General features: G+C 40.2%; 1 pseudogene; it reads left to right on the plus strand.

Annotated features, from left to right (window-relative positions):
• Positions 1–1,875: 1,875 nt before the first annotated feature.
• LOC122748169 lies at positions 1,876–2,727 on the plus strand (annotated as a pseudogene).
• Positions 2,728–7,937: the final 5,210 nt, after the last annotated feature.

A 7,937-nucleotide genomic window follows, 5' to 3' on the forward strand; every position in this document is an offset into this window, starting at 1 on the left:
AAGCTCCATATTATTCCAAATTTCATTTGAAATGCTTTCCCAGAAACTCTTTCAAGATTAATATCATCCAGCTCTGATGGCTCCTATATTCTCCTTATTCTAATGACAAGTGTAATTCATGATGATGATAACAATAAGAAGTCACATCTTTTTAGGATCTTATGGTTATCAAACCATAATAATCAGGACATGTTCATGGGACAATTAGGAGGTTGGTTTGATGGGAAGAATATATGTCAGGAGCTAATAGGAAATCAGATTTTAAAGACAGACCAAAGTCAAACTGTGGAAGGCCTTGAAAATTAGCTCAATTCAATTCAACTAATATTTATGAAGCACCAAGCGCCAACTATGTGCAAGGCATTGGGAATACAGAGACAAAAAGAGAGGAGTTGAAACTAAATAGGTAAATATAGATCATAATCACAAATTTAGAACTAAAAGAGCAAGCCCTTAAATACAACCTAAAACAAAATCTAGGACATAAAAGGAATATATGAATGGACTTTAAAATAACCTCAATGATTGTTTATCCTTCCCCAGCTTAAACTTCTCCAATGGTATGAGAAATTCACTGCATACAAGTCAGATGATATTTATTAGATATGCAAAGGTGGATTTGGACTGTCACTTACAGTCCAAAGGAACCCAATGTCCATTCTTCAAGGAAAGTATCCCTTCTGCTTTACCCCACTAGAATTATTCCATTCTCTTGAGAAGAGCAATAACTGGTTCCCAAAAGTGTTGTGTTCATGAAGACAGCAATAATACAGGAGAACTGGGCTGAACAACAAATAAATATCATAAATACACATCCATTCTCCATTCTATTTTAATGGGAAGACTTTCATAATAGTGACAATATAGAAAAGGAGGAAAAGTTAGTGGGTGCAGTTTGTAAGGCTTCCACCAGTTAGGAAAACATCATTCTGATTATAATATAGTTATTATATTTGGGAAGCATTTTTCTCCTCTGATTTTCCACTATTCAGATCTTGAGCATACTTATTTCTACCAGGAATGATTTTGAAAGCCGTTAATGCCTGACTTTATTTTTTGGACACTAAATGCAGCAAGAGAACAGCAAAGCTATGTGTTCATTAGTCTCAATTCGTGCCCAAAGACTTATCCTCATCCAAATGAGTCGTTTTGTTTTCTCTCCCTATAGATGTTCCAGCACATGTCACGAAATGTCAATAACTTTGACAAACTCTATAAAAAATACAAAAAAACAAGTGAGAAACTTACAATGCTTCAGTGCCTTGAAAGAGAATTTCCCTCTAGGCAAAACCTTATTGAATATCCCCTCCTCCAAAAAATGAAGTTAGTTTTTAGAGTAATATCAAGAATATGGACATAGAGGCAGATAATTTGAGGTGCAGAAAGATATTGGCTTTTTGTTGTGACCTAGTATACTATGAAGTAATGTGGAGAGAAGAAAGGAAAGCATTAGACCCAGAAGCAGAGAAGAGCTGAATTCTAATCTATGTCATCACTTACTAGCTATGCGGTCCACAATAGCTCATTTAAATTCTCTGAGCCTCTGATTCCTCATGTGTAGAATGATGGTGATGATGCTTACACTAGCTCCTCCATAGAATTGTTTTAAGGGAGCCACTGTATCTCTCTAAAGTATTATATAAGGACAAACTATCCTGGCGCATTGCTACCCCCAGGCAGGTCACTTAACCCTGTTTGCCTCAGATTCCTCATCTTTAAAATGAGGAGAAAGAAAAAACAAACCACTTGAATATCTTTGTCAAGAAAATCTTGAGAACAAACTCTTGCAATCCCCAGGCTTTATGCGCAGCTAGGCACTCGGAACTGGGCACTCGGGGCCAAAGGAAGAGTACTCGGGAGCCGGCATAGGAGGACGTGATGGAAATTGCGAAGGCAGAGCAGCCTGAGAGCATTCCTCAGGATTTGTCAGAGGCCCTGAAAGAAGCCATAAAGGATGTTCACAATCAGGCTGAGAATGTGGAATTCCTGTAGAATTTCCAGAAGGGGCAGGTGCCCCAGGAAGGCTTCAAGATGGTGAGGACTTCCCAGTATCACAAAAAGGAGATGATGCGGGACAAGACCCACCCTGCCATAGCCCCCATCTACTTCCCGGAGGACCGCACGCCTGCCCTGGAGCAGGACATGAAGTTCTGGTATGGCCCCCAGTGGAGGAAGGAGATTCCGTACACGGCAGCCACCCACTAGTACGTGAATCTGCGTCTTGAGCTGGGCCACACGAAGCCTGAGCTGTGGGTCGCCCACGCCTACACGCGTTACTTGGGGAACCTCTTCGGAGGACAGATCCTTAAGAAGATTGCCCAGAAGTCCCTGGGGCTCCCCAACACAGGGGAAGGGGTGGCCTTCTTCAATTTCCCGGCCATTCCCAACGCCACCAAATTCAAGCAGCTTTACCGTTCCAGAATGAACGCCATTGAGATGAGCCCGGCCACTAAGAAGAAGGTAGTGGAGGAAGCACAAACATCCTTCCTCCTGAACATCCAGGTGTTCGAGGAGCCGCAGACATTATTATCCGAGAACCCAGAAAATGGGAACCTTCCCGGGAAGCAGGAACTTCGAAAAAGGTCTGGCAACAGAGGAGAAGGCCCGACTTCCAACGAGACTACTCCCCAGAAGCCCAAGCAAAGTCTCCTCTCCCACTTACCCTTCCGTTGGATCCTCACCCTCTCCACCGTGGCCACTGTCGTCATGGGGCTCTATGACAAGTGAATGAAACAGAGGCCTCCCCTTCTGAGTCTGGACTGCTTCCAGCCTAAAAGTCACTCACTGAGCCTGCTCGGGTCATTGTGGGTCAGGTTCCCTGGGACCCTGGGCCCCGGCCCTGGTACTTTCACCTCCAGCGGAAAAGATGGAGGAGAGCCCCATGCTGACCCAAAGCACCTCTGTTCTGACGGACTTGAACTTTTAAGGGGGCCCTCAGTGGCCGCCCACAGATGTAGCACTCTCCCCCAGAGACCCTCAGCCTGCTTCCCGATTGGACCCAGGAGTGACCGCTTTCCCTTTGGCCCGTTTGAGAATGTTGTGTCTTCCTTAGAAGCCAGTTTTCTGTAGGATGTTGTTTGGTCCCATTTCACAATGTTTGGGTTTGTTTTGTTTTTCCCCCAGGGTCAGGGGTTCTGCCTCATTTTGTTGGGGGTGTCTCTGTGTGTGTATGTGTATGTGTGTGTATATATGTGTTTTTAAATACCATGGTTCCAATGCCAGTGTCCTTGAGCCGGTCTGTGTAAACTTTCAATAAATAGTGTTGTCTTAACTTCTCAGGAAAAAAAAAAAATCTTGAAAGGAGTCACAAAGAGTTGGGCATGACAGAAACAATTACACAACAACAAGAAATACACACGCAAAAGGAACTCTTTAACAACTGTAAGCAATAACACATCAAAAAAAAAACCCAATAGATTTTCCATAAGGAGTACATGAATGCCTAAAATAAATAAAGCAAGCGATAAAACATGAAATAAAAGTTTTGGAATAAAGACATGAAAGGAAAATGAGTAGCTTATACAAGAATATCATAAGCCTTATCCAAATAATGGACTACCTGACATCCAGAACAGTACAAAATCAATGATCCCATGAGATAACAAGAAATATAGTAAAACAAAATCAAAAGATTGAAAAATAGAAGAAAATAGAAGTAACTATATAATGTGAAAAATAATTGACCTGGAAAACAGATAAGGAAATTAAAGAGTAATTGAAATTTGAAGATAATTAAAGAATAATATTTGGAAATTAAAGAAAATTAAGAATAATTGGACTTTCTGAAAAATCATGATTTTAAAAAGCCTGGTGCTATAAAGAAATGATGAGCAGGTTGGTTTTAGAAAAATATGGGGGCAGCTAGGTGGCGCAGTGGATAGAGCACCGGCCCTGGATTCAGGAGTACCTGAGTTCAAATCCGGCCTCAGACACTTGACACTTACTAGCTGTGTGACCCTGGGCAAGTCACTTAACCCCGATTGCCTCACCAAAAAGAGAGAGAGACAGAAAGAGAGAGAGAGAGAGAGAGAGAGAGAGAGAGAGAGAGAGAGAGAGAGAGAGAGAAAGCACTCCAGACATAGAGAATGGAATGAGCAAAGGCATGATGATAGGACATGACAATACAAGAGCACATGACAATGCCTAGTTTGGATATACCACAAAATATGTGAAGGGCAGTAATACAAGATAAAGGTAGAAATGTGGGTTGGGGCTAGATTGTATAAGACCTTGAAAACTATGGTCAGAAGCATTGACTTGATTCAGGAGACAATGGGAAGCCCTTATTTTTTAAGAGAAGATTTGCATAATCATAGTAAGAGTTCTGTTTTATATTGCCAACAAATTTTTGTTATTGTTTCCTACAAAATCATAGATAATATTACTATTGGTATATCAGCTTCTTGCAGCTTCTTGAACTTAACCCATCAAAGATAGATGAAAGAGATATTCTCTTTCTCGAAGAATATTTTTCTGCAAAACAAGCACTTTGACACCAAGTCCTTGTGAAGAATCCAAACATGGAGGTCTTCTGAGCATCTGAGTAATAAACTTAATGATTTCTCCCAATAATAGTCAATATCTCTGGGGTAGGAACCTTGGGTACAATTATGCTGTTTCCTCTTACATAAGGAAAATTCACAGAAAATCTTCTGTGCAGAAAATACTCATGGTTTTAATATAGCAAACCAGCTGTTAGTCAAATATGCTCTATTCCACACAATCATAGAGTACTAACTCATGATTGGTACAGAAAGAGGAGTGATGTCAGAACAATGTCTACAGGATGGAGCTCCTTGTGTTTTATGGTACACACTTATTGTGTTGTGTAAAGTTAGAGTTTTTAGAATCAATATAATTTGGTATTAAAACACATAATTACACTCATTGTTACTGTAAAGAGATTGAATCAGATTAAAACCTTCCCAATAGAATAAACATGCATTCAGTAATTGGAAGAAGGAACAGACTAGGTCTATGTGGATTACAACAAAACATAATGTGCAGAAGCAACTCCTATAGTGCAGGAAACAACTAGGTAACACAGTGGATAGAGTACCAGGCCTGAAGTCAGGAAGACATGAGTTCAAATCTGGTCTAAGATGCATTCTAGCTTTGTGACCCAGGGCAAATCATATAACCCTATTTGCTTCAGTTTCTTCATTTGTAAAAATTAGCCGAAGAAAATGACAAATCACTCTAATGTCTTTGCCAAGAAAACCCCAAATGGGGTCACAAAAAGTTGAAAACATTTGAAAAATGACCAAAAAAACTGGTGCAGAGGAGACATCTGTAGTAGAAATAGATAACCATGTGACCCTGGGCAAATTATTTCAATTTTCTTATAATTCATTTTCATTTCTATAAAATAGGAGTAGCAATACTTGCACTATCAGATGGGATTTTTAAAAAATAACAAAATGAGCAATGAAGAGATGTGAGTGTGGGAATTCTTACTAGTAAGGTAAATCCACCACTCGCCCTTCTAACACTAAGGTTCTTAACGTGTTTTTTTTTTTGGCAAGGATGCCTTTGGCAGTCTAATGACAACTATAGGTCCCTTCTCAAAATAATGTTTTTATATGCATAAAAGATATGGGATTTTACAAAGGAAAATAATTTCATTGAAATATTATTTTTAAAAATTCATGAAGGCCAAATTAAGAACCCCTTTCCTAGGAATTTGCCACTCAGAGGTAAAGTGACTTTCCCAGGGCCAGAAAACTAGTATCAGGGGCTGGACATGAATCCAGGTCTCAGAAAAACCTAGCCTAGCACTCTATTCATTATATTAACATGAATCTGTGTTTTGTAAGTAAAGTGCTCCATCATCCCTAAAATTTTGTGGAAACACAGCTGCTATTATGATAATACACATATTTGTCCTGGAAAATCATCAGCATATTTATTCTCACATCTTTAAAAGGAATTGTTTTTCCCCATAGAAAAAAGAGTCCTAGCAAAGAATTTCTCAAGATGAGTTCAGTGTTCTCTGGTCCATTTCCCCTTAGCATTGCATTCAAGCTCTCTGTAGCACTCTAGATGTAGAAATGCTGAGCATTACTTTCATTTTCCTCTATTTCATCTTCCTGTAATCCCATGAGCCAGTTTGAAAGTCCTGAGTGGTACTGATGACATGGATTTCTACAAACTGGGGCCAGATCACCTCTTTCATCTCTTTCTCTGAGACTTTGCTATATCTTATAATTCACTCATTATAGACTGGTCTCCCTCTGTTCTTGACCCAGAAGGTATTTTGTGGCCTTTCTAAATGACCTTGGGTAATGGCTGCAGCGAAACTTCTGTCTGCTCAAAGAGCTCTTTAATAGCAGCTATATTTTAGGTCTCACTAAATAGAAGTAGCCTGGCTGTGCTTGAACTGGGGTTGAGATGCCCCTTCCAACTCATTTCTCAGAAAGTAACTATTTTTTGATGGAGTTTCACTGAGGCCTATCTCAAGTAAAATGGTAATATAGGGAAGTTTTTGTTTGGACTGACTGCTCTGTTCTTGTCCTCTGACATATTTTTGGCAACCTTTAACTTGTTTTTCTTCTGTACTCACCCTTTGTCCTTTCACAGACCTATTTTGAAGAAAACAAAGTAAAAAAATTGTTTGAAAACTCAAAAGGAGATGCATACTACAAGTCTATTCCTTTTATAGACATTCTCTTCTCCATTTCTCTTCTTCATCTTCACAATAAAAAGTGGCTAAGGAAGGTCTTTAGACTCAATCCCAGTGCCCTTCAAAGATTGGACTTGGATGTCACTTTAAAAAAGGACTGAGTACCAGCCATGATGGTGGAGAGAAGCCAGGAAGTTACCTGAGCTCTCCCAAGCTTCCCTCAAAACAACATTAAAGCAAGCCTCTAAACAGATTCTGAACCTAAGGAACCAACAAAAACACATAGAAAAACAGTCTTCCAACTTGAGATTATTTAGAAGACTTCAGGAAAGTTCTGTCTCAGTTGGGGAGAGGGGAATTTGGTGCAACTCAGTGCAGTGCAGTGTAGAGGGGGTCTGGGAAAGTAAGCAGGAGGCTTTTGGCCACAGCAAAGACCAGTAACTGATTCCCCTTGGTCTTGGACCAGCAGGCTTGTGGTACAGCAGGATAGTTGGGAGAAATGCCAGCCCCGGCTGAGAGGACAAAGAGCCAGATAGTGAACTACCCACAGAATAGGCGCAACTACGCCAAGCCATCCCAGCACAGAGAGCGGGTCTGGGGTGGGGAGGAATCTGCAAGCCACAGAGCCTCAAAGCAGAAAGCTAGTGACCAGGCACCTATCCACAAGTGCAAGAACCTTGCAACAGTGTCCCATGTGCCCCAGGAGCAAACCTCTACTTTAAGAGTAAAAAAAAAAAAAAAAGCCACAACATGAGTAAGAAACAGAAAAGGGCCCTTACCATTGAGAGCTTCTGTGTTGACAGGGAAGACCAAACCACAAATTCAGAGGAGGACATTACTCTCAAAATGCCTACATGTGAAGCCTCAAGGGGGGGAGATGAATTGGTCTCAGGACCAAAAAGCCTTCCTGGAAGAGCTCAAAAAGGATTTTGAAAATCAAAGGAGAGAGGTAGAATAAAAAATGGAAAAATAAATGAGAGTTTTATAACTCTTTGGGATGCTTCACAATCAACTTCATTAATTAAACCCACTCCCACATGAGAAAGACAACTGACCTAGAAAAGAGATCCAGTAGAGGTAATATAAGAATTATTGGACTACCTGAAAACCATGATCAGAACAAGAGTCTAGATACCATATTCCAGGAAATTATCAAGGAGAACTGCCCTGATATTGTAGAATCAGAGGAAAAAATAGTCACTGAAAAAATCCACCAATCACCTCTTAAAAGAGACTCCAAGAATAAAATTCCAAGGAAATTCCAAAATTATAAAGTGAAGGAGAAAATACTGCAAGCAGTCAGAAAGAAACAATT

Source organism: Dromiciops gliroides, chromosome 1, assembly GCF_019393635.1.
Source record: "Dromiciops gliroides isolate mDroGli1 chromosome 1, mDroGli1.pri, whole genome shotgun sequence".
Taxonomy (NCBI): Eukaryota; Metazoa; Chordata; class Mammalia; order Microbiotheria; family Microbiotheriidae; genus Dromiciops; species Dromiciops gliroides.